Here is an 18,620-nt window from a genome sequence, read left to right as displayed (position 1 = left end):
AACCCTTTTTTCTAATTAACATTCCAACATTAAATGTACTAATGTATTGCATACGAGCAAACAAATCTGCAGCAACACCATTGGCCATTGGCCCTTTTGGTACGTTTGCTTCATCACCACAAACTAACTCTAGTAAGAAACAAAACACCCAATACTTCCCCCACCCCGAAATCGATACTCAACCCATAAATTAACGACATATGAAAATGCTTCATTATTTATTGCCTTGCACCGAACGAGCGTGTGCAGTTTTATGATTTCTTCACGCCAATGCTGTGTTCCTTCCGCTTCGTTCCGCAGCCGAAACGAACAATTTGCATTTCCACTGTGTGCAAGCGCATTCTTGCTGCAAGAAATAAAACACGGTCCAGTCCAAGCCGCACCAACCGCAAGCCAGACGGCCGCGCTTAAAGGCGGCGCAATCGAACCGATTGCACTCGTGATCGACATGCCATTAGACAGTGCGCGCGCCCGCCTTTAAGACCGCAGACGAAACGCAACACTGGCACAACCGAGTCACACGTTTGTCTAGCGATCCCTCCCTTCAGCCCAGTCCACCCTCTTGCCGTTCGATTTTGCTCGCCTTACCTCCCGCCGATGGTAAATGTATCGATGAGAAACAGCGGACTCTTTTTTTTGCGTTTGATTCACATCAAAATTTGTGAATGTGAAATTAAAAACCGATACAAACAGCACACAATTCAATACTCACACTCCACTACCACCTACCCCTGCACACACACACACACCTTCATTCCATTCCGGTGGGCTTAACTTTCACTCGATCTCGATCGCGCGCCGCGATCGGGGAGGGAAACCATTTTTGGACGCTCTTCTCTGGGGCTTCCCCTTGAGGTGGCTGTGTTGATGGTGAACCCTTTTATAAGCAACGCCTCCACAACATTACTCGAATTCACAACATCCCAGCAGCAGCAGCAGCAGAAATTTAAAAACTTCATCGCGAGCCCTTTTCACTGCACTGCTGTGATCAAAATTTCTTTTCCATGTTTTCTTGTCATGTTTCTGTTTTCATTGCTCGATCTTCATCCAACTGTGTGTGTGTGTGTTTCGCCAAATGCGTTTTCCCACCGCCGGCGTTTTTCACTCCTCGAAGGGTCCCCAAACAATACAATTGCTCATTGCTCGTTTGCGTACACCTATATTTTCTCCCTCGCAGCAGTATGGAAAGTGAACACGTCCCTGGCTGTCTCCATAATCAGATGACAGCCGAGCGAACTGCGGAGGTGCGTTGGGTGTCGCACAGGTAAAGTGTGGAAGAAGTCAAAGGTTGAAAGGCCTTACCCTGAGTGCACATTCGAGGCACCACTCTGATTAGGTAACAATCGGTCCAAAAGAACTGCCCGACGGGTGTAATAATGGTAGTGATTTCCACCTTTTTGCGCTTTTTGTTTCCCACCACACCGTACCGGATTTGTTCCGGTCGAGTTTGTGTCCATTAAACGCACCCCCATCCCTTGCCATAAGGCCTCAAGAGAGGAGAGACGGAGGAGGAGGGCTGAGAAAATAAATACAAAAAGGCACTCCTTCGCCAGCAAAGACACACACACACACTGTGATTATAGCGGGCCGGTCAAAAAGCAAACAAAAATATAGTCATTATTTTCCGCCACGGCGGGGTGGCAGTTTTTGTGAAACGAGCATAAGTTTCTTATCAAAGGTTGGTGGCTTGTGGAGACGTTCTGTGTTTTTCCTTCTTTTGTTGATGGTTCAACCTTTGCTTTGCACACTTTAGCGATAACAATCACGGATCATAAGTTTCAAGGTGGTTCAACTGTTTCGTTCCATTGCACGCTTGCTCCAAAAGCTCGTTGGTAAGCTTTCGAGAAAGATTTAAATGCAATAATCATACGAACCCCGCAGCCGCGAGGTGTCAAGCAAAAATGAGAAATTATATTCACCATCCCATTGCCGGGTGAGTGTTTTGTGCAGCAACATTCCATTCATGTCACGCATTTCTACATTCGTGAGCATTTGTTTGAAAAAAAAAAAACTGAATCACATTCTCTTCGGTCAACCGCTGGCTTCACGCCCCAACACCGGGCAAATGATGTCATAGCATGCACCCCGAAAAGCCTCTCCCACGGAGCGACACCAACACCAGGCGGTCGTGGATCTGGCGCGAAAGTTTAGCTGCAATCTTTTGCAGCCAATGGCTCTCGCGGAATCGTTTTGCACATGCACATCACACCCGTCTATGCGGTTGAGGACTGCAAAAAAACGGGCACATTAAAAAGTGCGGCCCTCTTCTTGCATCCTCCTCCCATCTTCCCAGCTCAAACAAGCATTTGGCATGTTTACGGCGAAACACCTCCTACACGGTACGACGCGTCATGTAGTGTGCGCGCGGGCGGGCGAGAGATGGGAAATTTCTCACTTTCGCAACTCTGCTTGCAACAAGCATATTACTTCCCGCGTGCTTCGTGGCCTTTTCCCACTGTCCGCGCTGTGCTGTGTTGGTCATTTTGCTTTCGATGTTTGGCACCCTTCCAACATGGTTGAGGTGGATGGCGTCGAAAATATGCAAACAGTTGCTGGTGGTGGTTCTCTCACTCTCAAGCTCACGGGGGTGGAACCGGACACGTTTTCATTCCACAAAAGATGTGGAGGGGGGGGAGGGAATTAGCCTACATCACGCCAATCTTAAGCCATTCTGCGGAGATTGTTCTGAGCCACGCAAATCGAGGCATGGCCCTTAGCCTTTCGTCTAACGAATCTTGATCACGAATGAGCATAGGCTTAAAATTGTGAAATAATTTCCATTCTCTCTGTCTATGTCTATCTTTCTCTCTATCTCTCTCTCTCTCTCTCTCTCTCTCTCTCTCGCTGTTTAATTTGCATTCTAATTTACAGATAGAAATCAATTGTAAAAGCGACACGCTACAATCGCAACACAATAGAAAAAGGTCGCAATGCAAATCAACCTTTAACTGTCCTCTTAACGTCAACGGGTTTGTCTACTGGACACGAGCAAAAAAAACCTAGCCAGCTTCAGCCCCTCATTCCAAATGTGAAACTTACAGCCACGTATCCATAAGACAGCAACAGCAAAAAAAAGCAAGTCTCAATCGCACTAAATGACTCAATCGATCGTAACTCAATCGCTTTGAAATTGAACCTCCACCAGCCAGCCTAGTCACTAAGACACTGAGACAGCTTTCAAGCGTGTCATTACACCCCACATTTGCCTTCACACACACACACGCGAGCCGGGTTTTCGGGGCTTTTCGTCCCGCTTTTCTTATGCGAGCGATTTGGGCAGCGGTTTAAACCGGATTCGATTCGGCACGGGGGTGAGAGGAAATTGCAACGAAAAACAATCACCCACTTCACCTTCTACAACGAAAAATTCGACTCCATTTCATTTAATCGTAGCCCCGATTGCTTGCATCAGACCGGATGCATATTTGTTCGCACAGCAATGGCGCACCAACTGACGAATCTAAGGGTTCGTCGCTTGCAGCGCACGACAGTTCTTTGTACCATTTCTCGGCAGTTTGTTCTCGCTGAGATGGTAGTGCACTTTGTTGTTTCATTCAGCGTCTTGCGACATTCATCGCCTGTGTGTCCGCGGTGTGCCCTTGTGCCAATCATTAATAATGATTAATTGAACAGCTTTGCAGCAGGGAATGTATAAATAACTGACCGATCGGCACCTGTGTTTGAGTAAGTAGACTGGGAACGGATGAGGGAGTTGAGCGTTTTGTAGCGAAAACAACAAACAGCCGGCAATGAAGGCATACCTTATTACCGATCTTCTGACGATGAATTGCGCCGTAAAGATGTGCTCTTGAGCAGACGGTCCGCGCGTAGGCGTTGGAAGACTATTTTCTAGAAACAATAGCATCTTAACTAAACTTATGTTAATTTAATGCGGTTTACAAATGTTCTTAAACACTTAGGGTGCGCTTTTTACGACGAGTTCAATTCATTGACCATGCCATAATCGCAACAGCAACAACAGGCTGTTATATTTCACACTTTGTGACAATATCTCACCGACTGGTTGTTTACAAAAAGCTTAAAAGTGTCATTGCCAAAATAGACTCCATGGTGCGTCATGCTCACACACACACAACACTACCTAATTGCATTTAGCACCGACAGAAGAAATCACTTCTTCAAGATCATTCCCACAGTCTTGGCTCGAACGTTGTCTTCAATGAGTTCGGTTGACTCTCTTTCTTGCTTTGTCCGTCACTTCATTTAGACTTAATCGCCAGCTAACGGTTAGCCGATGTACAACTGAGCCGGTGTGAGCAGACCGTGTTTTATGTTCTTTCCCGGAATGTTCAGCTCCACGCTGGGATTGGCATAACCTAGTTGATGGAGTGATTGCCAGTGACCTTTACTGTTGCCAAATGATCTTCCGTCATTTTAGCAATGCATTCACGTTGTAGACTTCCTGATGACCAAGCCCAACACCATGGGATGGAAGTGTTCTGAGAGCGCATTGAATAGTATCATAAAAATGAATTCAAGAACTAAAAATCAGTCACAAAGAACCATAAAACTAAGAACCTGCTTAAATAAAAATGGATGTCAAGAATCAGTTTTTTAACTAGACAATTATTAATAAATGGGATATTATCCATTTAAGACAAAAATTTGAAGCACAGCTATAGAGATTTTATCAACAATTATTACCTTTGAAAGCAGGTAATATCTGTTTTTGAACAACCGTCAATGAAGATTCGATCGTATGAGTTAGCTGGCGAATACGTGCCACGAATGAAGTCCGGTATAGATCAAGGCTTTGAACAAGCACTACACGCTGTCCTCTCCCCATCACGCTAGACCTAATGACGGTGATCAAGCTGTACAACACACCGGCATTAGCAACATATGCCGCCTGAACAAGTTCGAAAAAAATGTCCGACAAACTTGTTCTAGCAGCTCGTGGTTAACCGTTGTTCAGTCAACGCCTAGTGCAAGTCCCTTGCCGGAGGTTAGGGCTCTTTGGTACCTCTACGGTACGCATATTGTCGCGTTCGATCGTACCAACGATTGATCGACTTAATGGTGGTGTTTGTGACGATCACGTCATCCGGAGTCGGTGTTGAACGGTATGATTCAAGGTGGATGACGGTATTTTCGCGATAATCTTTGAAAGTGTGAGAGCAAGCAAGGTAGAATGTAGACTCCGCCACGGGAACTACCGTACGCACCTGTTAGATGAGCAAAACAGCTGCGATCGATTGGATCGTGGCATGATGAAGGGATTTCGAATGAGATAAACTTTCTATTGCTTGCAAGATGCAGTGGCTAGATTTTAAAAGCGAACTGTTAACCTAATTTATCTGCTTTTATGGCCCTTTGGGAATAGATGTAAGATAGAATATCTTAGCAGGGTCATCTTCATTAGCTGTTTTGTGATGAGATCTGATAAATACAGCCATTCTAGAGAATAAGGAAATCATTACCTTCTTCAGTAAAATTAATGAAACTATTAAAAACAAAACAACGTCAGATTATTTTCTGAGAAAAAGTCATACAACTGGAACGAATCTATGCTCTACGTCAGCAAGAAATTACAGTCCACCAACCACACCTAGGAAACTGCGATAAAACGGAACCACTTCGGAACGATCAGGGAAAGAAAAAGAAACAAGCCCAGTGACCTAAGAAGATAAACGACACCCAAACTCCGTCCGGCAGAACTGTTGAGTGCTCGGTATTTTTGCACCACAAATTCACAAGTCCGCTCACGCAAACGCCCCTGGTTGGCCCCATTGCCATGTCGCATTGCCATTCGCAGCTCCCGCCGGAGACCGGGATGACCGGGTGTAACAACTTTCGCGTCCCGTTCGCTAGCAGGTCCGTTGCTTTTCGAAACTGGACCCCAGGTTCGGGACGCGTGAGTTAGTTTGGCAAGTCACCGAACGAACCAACCGGTCAATTAGGCACCATATTTATGTGGCTCTTCGCATCCAGACTAGCTCAGCTCGCGCTGATTGTGGGGGATTTTTCTTTCCTTCCTCGCACGCAACACTTTGTCCCGCGGGTTTGGTACTCAACGAAGCATTTCCACCAATACGACGACACAAAGCAAAGGCACGAACGAACCGGCAAAACTTAATATAGCGTTAGCTTTAATGACAAATAGTTTTAGCACGATGATGTCGAGACCCTGGCGCATAGACCTCGCTGAACTCTACCGGTCCGTTTGGGGGTTTGGAGCAAAGAACTCGTTAGTATCCCGCTTACTTTGACCGGTTTTACGGCGAATGTGGATATCTTTGTGGGTTGGTGGCTCCGAAGGTATTTAAACCGCGGTCGAAAGCGGTACACACCTCGACGTATCACGTTTTGCTATCTCCCGCGTGGCGTCTACATGCTTTCGTTGTTTTGTTTGGAAGTAGGGGAGACATATCCGAACCCAAAAAAAACAACATCAATGCTTGGTTTGAGTTTATAGGACACTGAAGCACAGTCACAGAGAATGGAGATAAAATGAAATCTCCTATCCCCAGGGTTTTAAGGGAAACCGGAAGATATGGTCTGGAAGACGTACCTTCGGTGTGTGCTTTTTTTTGGTTTATTACCTCCGCCGAAGAAAGAGACGAATAATCTCGACGGCTTTGAGTTTTGAATTTTTGAAGAGTCATCCACGACACAAAAGGGTAAGCAAGCATCGTTTCGATGCCGGCGTTGGAATTGATCGAAACTAACGCTTTATGGTCCACCCAGAAAGAAGGTTGATTGATCAGCACTGCTGCTATTGGGAACTAAGGGTGTGATGAGATGTGAAAGCAGAAAGTACAACGTATTGGGATTGATCCCGAAGCTTCCACCTCTTCTGCCACACCCGGGGAGCTTCAACAGTGCGCCCACACCTAAACGGGGCTTCAAATAAGGTCGCGCAGACCCAATCTAACCGCCCTGGCATAGGATCAGCAGCTTCCTAGCGGTCGAATCGCCGAAAAACCTGTTTCACATTCTCAGCTCTGCCATACCATAGCAAACACTGTTGCAGTTTCATTTCTACCAATTCCTACCAAAACCCAGCACAGTGCTGCGGTTCGATTGGTGAAAGGAGGCATAAGGAGGTCGAGCCAGCTGCTAAAGGGTAATTCCTCTCGTTACTATTCCGTTTTGTTTTGGTTTTTTTTCTTCTCCCGTTTCCATCTTCCAGCTCTCGCACATCGGAATCAATAACACGGGCTAATTGCGGCCATTAGGGCAGTGCACACATTGCTCGGCTGTGAGGGTACGCCAGAAAGGTGCAGTTGTTACTACGAAAAACTTGCGCGTTGAATCGGGTTTTAAGTGCGAGTTGTTTGAGGTGGAACTAGTGCCGGAGCGCTTTGGCACGCAGCGAGAACAGGACTGGAGCGTTCCAAGGGCAAAGTAGTCCAGATGCATGAAAAAGACAGGTTGGACAGCGTAACAAGGATTGAGGATTTAATTTCTAAAATTGCTCGCCTCTCCCCAGGTGGGTGACATTGGAGTGGAGCTTATTTTGTTCGGCCATTATGTTTTCAATACTGTTCAAGATTAATTGCGAATAGCTTTAGCGTAGGGGAGAGTTGCAAAGGAAGTGTTCTTAGGAGTTTATTGTAAGTTAATTACAGAGCAAAAAGAATGGTACAAATTTCCGATAATAATATGTTTAGCCTATCAACGATATTGAGTATTAAACTTCGTATTGGATTCGATATTAGAAACGATCAAAAATATATTAAACGAGTGATGCCGTGCCTTTAAAATATCTCAAAAGGTATACAGTATCGAAATACATCATTTTGAAGAACATTTTAAGATCCTTAAGAATGAAGGTCGTCGTAGGCCTTAAGGAGATTTCTGTTCTTAATAAGCGAACAGGTAACTAGCTTTTACTGATTTACTGAGAATGACCAATGAGGATTGGAACCAATTTTATTGAATATGATAATGCTCGACAACATGCATGATGGAACTCTTTCACATGCTCTTTCAAAGATCTAAACTTGCTCTGAGTTTTACTTATTTGATGTGCCAGTTCAGATACCGAACTACATATAAAAAGGCACTTCTTCGAAAAATATTAATGCATGGTCGTTGGTGGACTTCAATTCTCCTATTGTATTGCCTGAACCCTTCCTGTAACTTCCAGCGAGCTGCAGATGTCTTTGGATGTATGAGCAATTAGATATAAGATGCATCACACGAAGACTACTATCCAGTCATACAATAATATTGATAATTTAGTTCCTTATAAGAGACATACGTATGAAATTTACTTTGACCTTAATAGTATCTCACAAAATCCTAACAGTAATTCCTTGGATTACGCTTGTAACATCCACTTCAATTCTGCGTTGAAGTCTGTCAGACGTATTACATGTTGATTTGTTTCGTTTTTTGCAGCAAATGAGAACCTTCAAAAATTAAAGGCACATTATTGGAAATACATTGGAGGACTCATCCTGGACGGATTTATTTGCATGGTACTGTAAGAAAATGGATTTGCTGAAAGAATACTTAACTATGCGAAATCGATAGCCGTCCAAAACTCTATCATTAGCACCTTTTTAAATCATTGTTTACATTTTAAATCCAACTTCATTCATTCAAAGAATACTTTCATTACTCTGTACTTTCCCTTCCCGGTATCCCATTACACCGAGAGTTAATCCGCCCGAAACCAAGCGCCACTGTGTGTGCGTTACACCGACTGCAAATAAGCCCGCCGAGTGTTTGCGGGATTACGTTCCGATTACGTGCAGCACCCTTCGAAGGCTGACCCCAATTCAGATCGTTAATCAAACGAACACGGGAAAACAGTTTTCCATTTCGCCCGCAGCGCCCAACAACACCTTTCGCGGGGATTAACGATTCCTTTCCAGCGCCACTTACACTTTCCATACGCATTTCCCAAACGAAGACGAAGAAAACTCCCTCCTTTCCTGTTGTGAGGTGATTTCAAGAAAATGAACGGTATGCAATTGTTGCATTTTGGCTGATTTGCTGACGATCGTTCGGCAGAAACTTCGAGCCTGATCGATCGAATTGGGCGAAGGGCGCGTGTCTGCTCGGGAGGGCTGTGCTTCATTTCCGCTCCGCAATTGCATAGGCCCGGGCCGCCGGAAACGGCCGTCGAAGAAAACTGGCCTCGAAGCTCCCCCTGTTTACCGTTGGGTTGTTTTCGCGGAACTTTCGATGGGTTTTTTTACCGGAATGGCGGGACTAATCAACAACTGAAACCGAAAACCCATCGGCCACCATTGCCACCATTGGAGGGAAAGTTTTTTTGTTCCTTGGTGGTTTGTGCTAAAGCCGCTCTATTATTTGAACTTTAGTGCCTGTGTTAGTCTCCCCTCAAAAGTTTCGTTGCTTTCGTGTAGTGCTATTCGTTTCCTAATTTTCTTTCCCTCTACGCTAACGCTGAGCCCGATATCAAAAAGCCTTCTTCAATCGTCAAGCGAAATTAAATTGCAATCGCAAATACACACGCATACACACATGTGCATACAATGATACAGGTGAAATGATATTGGGTTCCCAATCGCACCGCCGACATCTGCCACGGTCACGATGATCGCAGTGCAGAAAAGGAGAAGAAAAAAAAAACAGGAGAAGAAGGAAAGGAAGAGACAACGAAAGACCTACAATTTGCCTTCTCCCAGGGCGCAAAACATAATGTGGTGAAAATGAGATGGGAAGGGATGAACATGAATCGAGTAAAAATTAAAAAAAAATGCCGGGCATAAAAGAAGTATCGCTCTCACACACACAGCTACAACACAGTTCCCAAAACGATGCTCGACCTAATCGAGCAACACCTTGGAGCGTCCCTCTGGTAAGATTGCGCGAAACGAACGAAATGAAGGAAAAGCGACGTGCGATGAAAATCGCTCGCAACACAGACCAACACACCGACACACTGTCATTGTGCTAGCTTTCCTTTCCACCACACACACACACACACACACACACACACACAGCAACATCTTTTTGGCCATACCGTTGGTATATCGCGCAGAAAACGACGAACCCGCGAAATGTGTGCCACCGCGGTATGGATATGAGGTGGAAGATGCCCCTGCAGAAGATCTTCTTTGATCGATCGCAGCACGATCGTTGTTATAGTAGGTAGAGGCTGGGGAAGGACGATGGAATGCAGTCGTGTGAGAGCTGGGCTGCACTCGCAGAGCCTACGCTATTGTTTAAAGTAGATTAAACCCATCTGATCTGCATTGCCTCGCGCTGGCAAAGGTGAAAAGCTCCCATTGTGACGAATTTGCATAAATCTGTCCCGCGGCTGTGCCCTCCAGCCACCTGTACCGCCTTGTCACGCTTGGGTAGCGAATGAACTGTTTGTACACTTTTGTCTCACCACTCAGCCAGCTAGTGCTGCTGCATCTAGCCCAGCCACGACAGGTGAATGCAGCATTCAGCGTTCTTCTAGCTTCCATCAGCTCTTGTTTTTCACCCGCCACCGGGATGTTTCATGTCAGCTTTGGGTCCCATGTTTTTAAATGTCAACGACCATTTTCACCGTTTTGCATTTGGGGGAGAGATTCAGATTTTTCCGTTTATTACAACAAAAGCGGCTCAAATTCCACTGGGATCAACAGTTGTGTGAATAATTTGAAAGGTCTAAAGACCCGTTTAATACAACTGAATGGCGTTTTTTCAGTGGCTTAATGAGATGTTGTTAAGTTAATTGTTGAAATTTCTTCAAATCATTTTGAAAGTATCAATCATCATAACAGCGAAAGCGATCGTAATTAAAAGTAATTTAATTCTGCTCTTCCGAGACAAGCGTTTGATTGTGTTAGGCAAAAAAATTGCTGTGTGGAAATTTACTTCTGAGAGGCTTATTTAATAATATGCCTCTGAGAACTTCTGAGGCGTATTTAATGTGATAATATTATAAATGTGAGACCTTGCTTTCCTTTTTCAAAAATTAATAAAAAGGTACTACTCAACTCCCTTCGCCGACAATCTCGCAGAGTTCTCAGCGAAGTTGCTTTAATTCTTACCCATCCCCCAGTGTCCCAATGCTGATGTCACCGGGCGATTATCAGCCAAGCATCATTCCCCGGGGAGGGCGATTCAGTCCGATACCGGCAATTACACACCGAAACAATTCTAGCGTTTATTCATGCGCTTCACCCTGAAAAGCGTGCTCTCTCGGGGTGTTTGTGTGGCGGGACGCAGCCCGCGAAATCTATGCAGCGACAATGACGCTAATTAAAAGCCAAGCGCGGTGCGTCGTACTTCGGCGCGGTACCGCCAGATCCATTACCTTCGCCAGCTGCACCGGATACTGTGGAAGTGGTCGGATCACTCGGCAATGGAACCTCCTAGTAACGGATCGTCGTAACGCTCCAGATAGTGTAGCGATCGTGACAAGCAAGCGCGCTTCTACGACTCGCCTTAATCGATTGCACAAATGTGCAGAAAGGAGAGCTTGTCAGCAGCGGCGCACTTAATTGTTGGCATTTTTATTGGATGAGGTTGTTTGTGGCAAGTAGTGCATTATTAAACTCTCATCAGATACATCGGTTGACGTGCAGAATCCATTCGAATGGAATTCTGAGTTGATAGAGGCGTAAAACCCGGATCTTGGTCAAGACTTCATTAAGAAAGGAAACAAGATCCATGCTCCCATCTTTGAAGTTTAGTATTATTATGAGCGCATCTTATCTTACTTTCCGATTTAATCAATTCAACATAATATTACACCTTTTGACAGTTCCTAATTTTGTTCTGTCAGCTCCTGCCTGTCAGCTGTCCTGTTTCACATCTTCTGATGAAGACATCAGCGTAGGTCGAATAACCCAAAATTCTTCACAATTTTAGACGATTGGATTCTCATAAAAAGAGATAACTCTTACAAAGCAATACATCAAAGTAATTGTTAATTCTTAGGATTCTTCTTCTTCTGGGACAACAACCGTTGTTGGTCAAAGGCCTGAACTACCTAATATTCTGGGCTTTCATTGACTTTTTGATCACATATTGCAAGATAGTCAAGCCCTGTTCATATCAAGGCACGGTCCCCATTCGGGGCTTGAAACCCATGACGCACATGTTTGGAAAGGCGTACGAGTTGACGACTGTGCCACGAGACCAGCCGGGAATTCTTGGGATTGATTCCTATAAAATCACCCTCTCAATACATATTGCAAGTAAGTAAAGTTAAGTAATGAGTAAAATGCAGTAATATCAATATCAATAATCTTCTAAATTTCACTTCTAATTGGATTTCCTGAGAATTCTTAATATCTTCGTATGGCCTTTAAAAGCCTTTTCTATCATTTTATTAGACATTTTTGAATTTTATGTGTGCCTTCTTGTCTAAGTGAGTGTGAAAACAGGCAATAATGCGTGGTACAGCTTCAACTATCTTTTCTATTTTATAGAACATTTATGAGAGAAAAGTTAGCAATAACAAACACATCATCTCAGTTTATCTTATTTAATACAGTGACCTGCTTAATTGTTCCATCTGCCATCATTCGCTACCAAAATATTGAACCAAAGATGCCCAATAAAACGGTTAGCTCTGCGTCTTATCCAACTTGAATCCTACCCGCACGTGGTTCCACTCATCTGTCATCGTACTAAAAAATCGGTGAATCGTCTCAAACTATACTCAGACACGTTGTTGCGCAACCCCTTTTAAACCCGCGCCCTCCTAACCGAGTGCGCACGCGAATTAATTCACTTGAACGCCCGCACGCCCGCACGCCCGGTTCGCTGGCCAGTGATTTCACTGTGAAACCCAATCTCAACGCCAGCGCTCGGTTCGATTTATCATTCCAACACATTACGCTTTTGGTCAAACGCCATTTGTCGCGTAAACTGATAGCGGGGCGACCCACTCCCACTCCTACACCATGATCACGCCGAGTGTCAGAAATGGCAAAATGAGGGGAGGTGATCGATATTGGGGTTGATGGTTGATGATGTTGTAAGTTTTACAAGCGGTCAATCAAAGAGTGCAGCTTTGGAGCACCCTCTACGACCAAGTCGTCACCCAGATGCACTTGTACCACGGGGGGCGATTCGCTCTGGGAATTCATGTCTCCGTCTGATTGGATAAGTTTGTTGACCAAGTTACCTTATTTTGGAAACAAATCGTTACTTATCAATCAACTCGTTTGGCAAAAACGGAAGAACTGCATTCTTCGACCGTAGCGTGATGAAGAGAGCTGCACGTTCTCGTGCAGAGGAATGCACCACCATATGGGCACAGTGTGGTGGCGATGGGAAGGTACTTGGGTTGCATTTTTCCGGTTTCCTCCCCCCAATTGCAGCACGAAACACAGGCACACTTGCCTTACGGTCATCCGTTTGGCGTTCCTCTGCTTCGCTATGCCTTTTTTACAGCAAATTAGTCCTCAACCCCTCCACTCTACACGGCTTTCCACGGCAGTACGGTACAGCAACCTATAACAGTGTGTTTGTGCATGCGCGCGGTCGACCCGTGCACACGTTTGATGAATTAGTGATATTGAAAACAAGAACCAGTTTCTGCAACCACGAGCAGCTGCCGCCGATCGATACACAAGCATTTTTGCCCTACCACGTGAAGGTTAACCTCTGCTGCACAAGAACGTGCATCGACAGGGACGACCCCCTTTCGGCGGCCTAGCAACTCTGGGCCACTCCACAAAAACCGAAGCCAAATGCGAATCGATTTTAAGAATGGACGGGCACACATATGCCGGCGGACACACCGACCGTAACCGAAACTACGCGGTAATATGATTCGCGGGAGTGTCAATGGATGTTAATTAAACGGTAAATAAGGGTGAATTCCAGGCAGCTCGCACCCAACTCCCCCCGGGCTGGAACAGCCTTTTTTGTGGTGTCTTGATAAGTGACAGAAAAACACAAAGTGTCGTATCGTGTTTCACGCATCGGCTGAGGGAGTTCCCGAGAACGTAAACTGATCACTTGCATACCATTGGCCGGCGAGGCTCCAAAACAACCTCTCCAGCGTGTGAGTTCAACCGGACATGGAAGGTGTAAATGATAAGTTATGCTAATAACACGCAGGATTACGATGTAAACAATGTCTACGCCAAAAGTCAAACCCGCCGAAACAAAGGATCAGAGACATGTTGACAACTTTTTTGGCTGGAAAATTACAGCTCTAAGCGTGGAAGATGACAGGGTTAATTTGATTCCGGTATCGATAAATGGTGATAAAACTAATGGAAGGTTAATTCTAACTTATTATGAACGACTAACATCATCAAAACCAAGGAGTTATTGTTAAAAGATGCACTTTATTATTCCACCGGTTTTAAAAGTGCTATGTCTGGTCATTTCATGCAGGTTAATGATGGTGAGGATTTGATAATGCTACCACATTATGATAAGCATTTCTATTTGTGATAAGACACATTCCAAAACATGTCACATTATCATTTGTTTGGTGTGATAGAAATGCCCAAACTATACTCATGGGAGGAGAAGAATTGGGACGTATGAGAGCATTTCAAGCCTTAGGTTTCGGTTAGGTTCAGAGTTGTCTCTAAAATTAAATATTTATGTGTTTAAGTATTATCTTAAGTATCTGTACTTGATTCCAATTATCATGCCAATTGAAATGGTAGACATATCACCTGTACCGAGAATGGTTGTATGCCTTATTTACATATTTATGCTGGAATTATTGTTAAGGTTTATGACAACACACACAATAGTTTTATGTCAGACACGTAAACTTCTAAATTCTGCAACGCCTTGAAGTAAGACTACCTTCTTCTCTTTGGCACAACAACCGCTGTCGGTAAGACGTGAAGGCCAATGTAAAACAATACTAGCTGCTGCGAATGTTATGGCTTAGAGGATCAAGGTTATAAAGCAATTTCTATTTTAAAATAAAGCTATCAAAATTAGCTTCATATTTTGAGGGAACGACCAAAATAAGTTGAGTAAATCTAATTATCAATACTCCAATTAGATTGTGAACTTGTTTCTTGGTTCTTTCAGTTGGTTGGTTTCAAAATCGCTCATGAACTGTAATTACCAAGCGTCAAGGGAACTATTTGATACCTATCAGGTGTTAGTAGCATTGTAGAGGTTTTGTACATCGCGCAACAGTATGTACAGCAATTCTAAAATAACATTAGAAGTTTGAAGTTCTCTCATATCTGTTGATAGTTTAAGTATTTTTTGGTAATCATAGCGCTAGGGTCTTTAAGTTCTTCAAACCAATTATGAGGATACAACGAGGACAACAATAGGAATATAAGAACTAAATCGTTCAGTGTAAAAACTAGTGGAATGGATGCATATGAAAATGTAGGTCTGCAATGCCCTTTCTGTCATATGTGACTATTGGAATTTTGACTTATAGAAGCCGACATGTCTCCGATTAATGTTAATTTCTTATTTTACCTATTAATGCATTTTTATCCTACATAATGTGCTAGGCTACAACTAACATTTGAGATGGCATTCTTCCAATTTTAAGTAACATAGAACCCTGCTCTAAGCAACATTAAAACGAAATTGAAGATAAAAAAGCCCACACATGCACAAATCGGAGCACTGCCGCCGATAAGTGATGGAAAAAGATTAGTACAACTATCATTAAACATTTCCAGTTACCGAACATACGCTCCAGTACTATCTATCCCATCCATCTCGACACGCCACAATCGCACGCGCGTATGTATGCTTGTATGTGCCCAAGATTAATTTATGGTATTCTATGCGCTACCAAAACCCCGTTACTTGCACCACTTTGCCGACTGGCACAAGAATGACGCCCCAAGCCGGTACGAATGCAACAGGTACGTGCGCAACGCGAGTGCAACAGAACGCACAGGTGCTACATATGCATTTAAAGAAATTGGTGCACACACACACACATACCATCCAGCAAAGAAGGCCAGGCATGGGACTGCAATGCACCGTTTTATTTTTTGCCCCAAATGTAGATCATCATTTGTACCGTGATCATTCAATGATCATACTTCGCGCACCACGACTGCAGGCTGAGAAGAGATGTTTGTGGAAAAGCTATCACACCCAGCTCAACCTCGAACCATTGATAAAGAGAAGCTCGGATCTCGACCCTTTTTATTGGAATGAACGAATGGCAAACCCTGTGTTTCTGCCGGCCCACAGAGCAGCGGAACAGAGGATCGAATGAAAAGGCTTGAACCTGAACAAGAACTTGCCCGGCGTGTGGAACGAAACCTGCTTCACAGCTAGCGACCCCAGCTATAGATCGTTGCCTTTGCAGCATTGAGATCATTCCACACACTGCACCGTGCGGCCAAACACACCAACAAAAAGGAGCCTCCTTCTGGCTGACTCAAGAAACTGGTTCTGTCGAACTGGTCGAAACCATCGCAAAGCATACAAATACACACACATACAGACATTTATGTTAAGGTATGCCAGTGGTGTGTGTGTGCTGGTTGTGCCCTTCCTCAAGCAAACGGACACGGCCTAACGAACCTGTATGACGGGCCTGGCAGCGCATTCTTGAAGGGCCTTCGCATGTCCGCTAATGACCGAAACAATTGACCGCTGTTGCTGCTGCTGCTGCTGGTGCCGGTGGTGTTGGTGAGTGAGTGAGTTTGCGGTGTTGCGTGACGAAGCGGAGGCAAAGGCGGGACAAAGTATTAACAGAAAAAAACGCTTCAAAGTACAACATAAATATTATGTACCCGAGGGAAGGCAATGGACCCCGAAAGAAGCACCAGGAAAAATGCAGAGCAGCCAGCGCTTTGGCGATGCAGAAGAACAGAAGCAGGAAGGCTCGGGGCTATCTTCGTGGGTCGATCTTTGCGTTTTCCTTCCAAACGCCGATTCAACCCCAGCGAAGGGTTCGTTCCCTTTGGTTTTTTTTTCTGTGTGTGTGCATGAAGCTCCCCTTAGAAAGACACACCCCCTTGCGAAGAACTGGAGGGTGAACCCCCATGCCAGGAGGAAGAAATCATGTCCTCATGTGAGGTTTCAACGTTTCGTCACAGGTCACCGTCAGGAGGAAGAAGCTTCGGTCGTTGATTTTATGACAGTTTTACGAAGCTTTCCAATTAATACCGGGGCCAACCTACCTGTACAGCGGCAGGAACGGGCGATATATTTTACGACGACGTGTTTCGTGTTTTTTTTTGTGTGGGGTTGGTGGAGTTACTGGCCTGGAACCGGGAAACTTGCTGCTGCCGTGTCACAGGAACACACTTGGGAGCTAATTCTAAGCAATCGTTATAATCACAAGCTTCTTTTTTCTCACAAGCTTCTAAGACGCAGTTGCGGGCCACTTCACGCGAACAGCACTTTTTGCACGCAAAAACTATTATTGCACTCCGCACTTGGTAAGCTGTAGCAGCTCGTGGGCTTGGAGATTAAAATATATTTTTCTCACTGTACACTGCGCTTTTCAAACCCGAATTGCCGAACGATGTATGTTCGCCGCACCGTTTGCGCCGCCCCTCACTGACCGCACGTGGCCGAACACTTGAAAAAATGGCAACCGTGGCAGAGATAAAAATGCACTGTTTGCTTCGATCGGTTTTGGTGCACTGTTTGCCACGCGTTAAGCATGTACGGCCTCTCTCTGCGTTGGCGTATCTTAGCGATCTTGGCGTAATTTCTCGTTTGCCGCAAAGCAACACAACCTCCACTTTGCACCTTTTTTTTGAAATTTCAGAGCACCACCGAGTTTGGGGTTGTTTTCGTTTTTCACTCAATTTTTTGTTGTTTAGCACTGTTACCGACTGCTAATGCTGTTTGTTGCATGGAGATTTACCTTTCGTCACTGGACTGGACGCCGCGCAGTACTACGCTGGCGACCGAAGAAGGGAACAGGAAAAAGAACATACACTCTTGCGTTTCACTTGCGCGATGCATTCGCGGCGGACGCGCGTTCCTCGGTCGGTGGTGGTTCGGCGTAAGGTTCGCACACAAATAGGCACCGGTTTCGATTGGTAAACTTGTTGAGCCAGTCCGCAGCGCTACGCAACGGTGGCCGTTGTCGGTGTATTGGTGCCGGCGCTGCCACGAAACAGCTCACTATGGGCGATTGGAGTTGTTAGAAAATAGAAAAAAAAGTATTGAAATATATCAAAATAACAAAAAAAAAAGACAACAGCGTCTAATTATTCAGCATATTGTCACGTATTACTAATTGAGAAAAAAAGGAATATAGAAAAATGTGCGGAAAATAATGGATTTCTAAAATTGCTATCTTTTTTAGCAGTTCTTTGTTATATTACCCAGCTATAGTCCTCAGAAAAATAAAAAAAAATCAAATAATTTCAGTTTATTCAAGCTACATCAAAATTTTTTCGTGCTGGTCTGTATTTGATTTGAAAAAGAACGATTTTAAAATTTTTTATGTTATTATCAACACTATTTTTTATTTTAATCTTTTTTCTTTCTTTCTTTCTTTCTTTCTTTCTTTCTTTCTTTCTTTCTTTCTTTCTTTCTTTCTTTCTTTCTTTCTTTCTTTCTTTATTAATAAGTTCACCTATCAACATTTCAAGCTTATCATATCAATACAATAATAATACATCTATGAGTTCATTTATTATTTTTTACTTCTCATTCATTATTCCCGGCCGGTCTCGTGGTACAGTCGTCAACTCAAACGACTTAAGAACTTAATGTCCGTCATGGGTTCAAGTCCCTAATGGACC

At 44.3% G+C, this 18,620-nt stretch overlaps 1 protein-coding gene across 16 annotated transcripts in view; it reads right to left on the bottom strand.

Moving 5' to 3' along the window:
* LOC120900599 (filaggrin) overlaps positions 1–17,877 on the bottom strand; it is a 148,856-nt gene extending 130,979 nt beyond the window's left edge. For all 16 annotated transcript variants that reach the window (XM_040307828.1, XM_040307830.1, XM_040307833.1 and 13 more), the window contains exon 1: positions 17,037–17,877. The gene's annotated coding sequence lies outside the window, so the exon portion shown is untranslated. The remainder of the gene's footprint in view (positions 1–17,036) is intronic.
* Between the last annotated feature and the right edge of the window lie 743 nt (positions 17,878–18,620).

The sequence above is a fragment of the Anopheles arabiensis genome, chromosome 3 (assembly GCF_016920715.1).
Source record: "Anopheles arabiensis isolate DONGOLA chromosome 3, AaraD3, whole genome shotgun sequence".
In the NCBI taxonomy this organism is placed as follows: domain Eukaryota; kingdom Metazoa; phylum Arthropoda; class Insecta; order Diptera; family Culicidae; genus Anopheles; species Anopheles arabiensis.
This window is presented reverse-complemented; position numbering and strand designations above follow the sequence as displayed.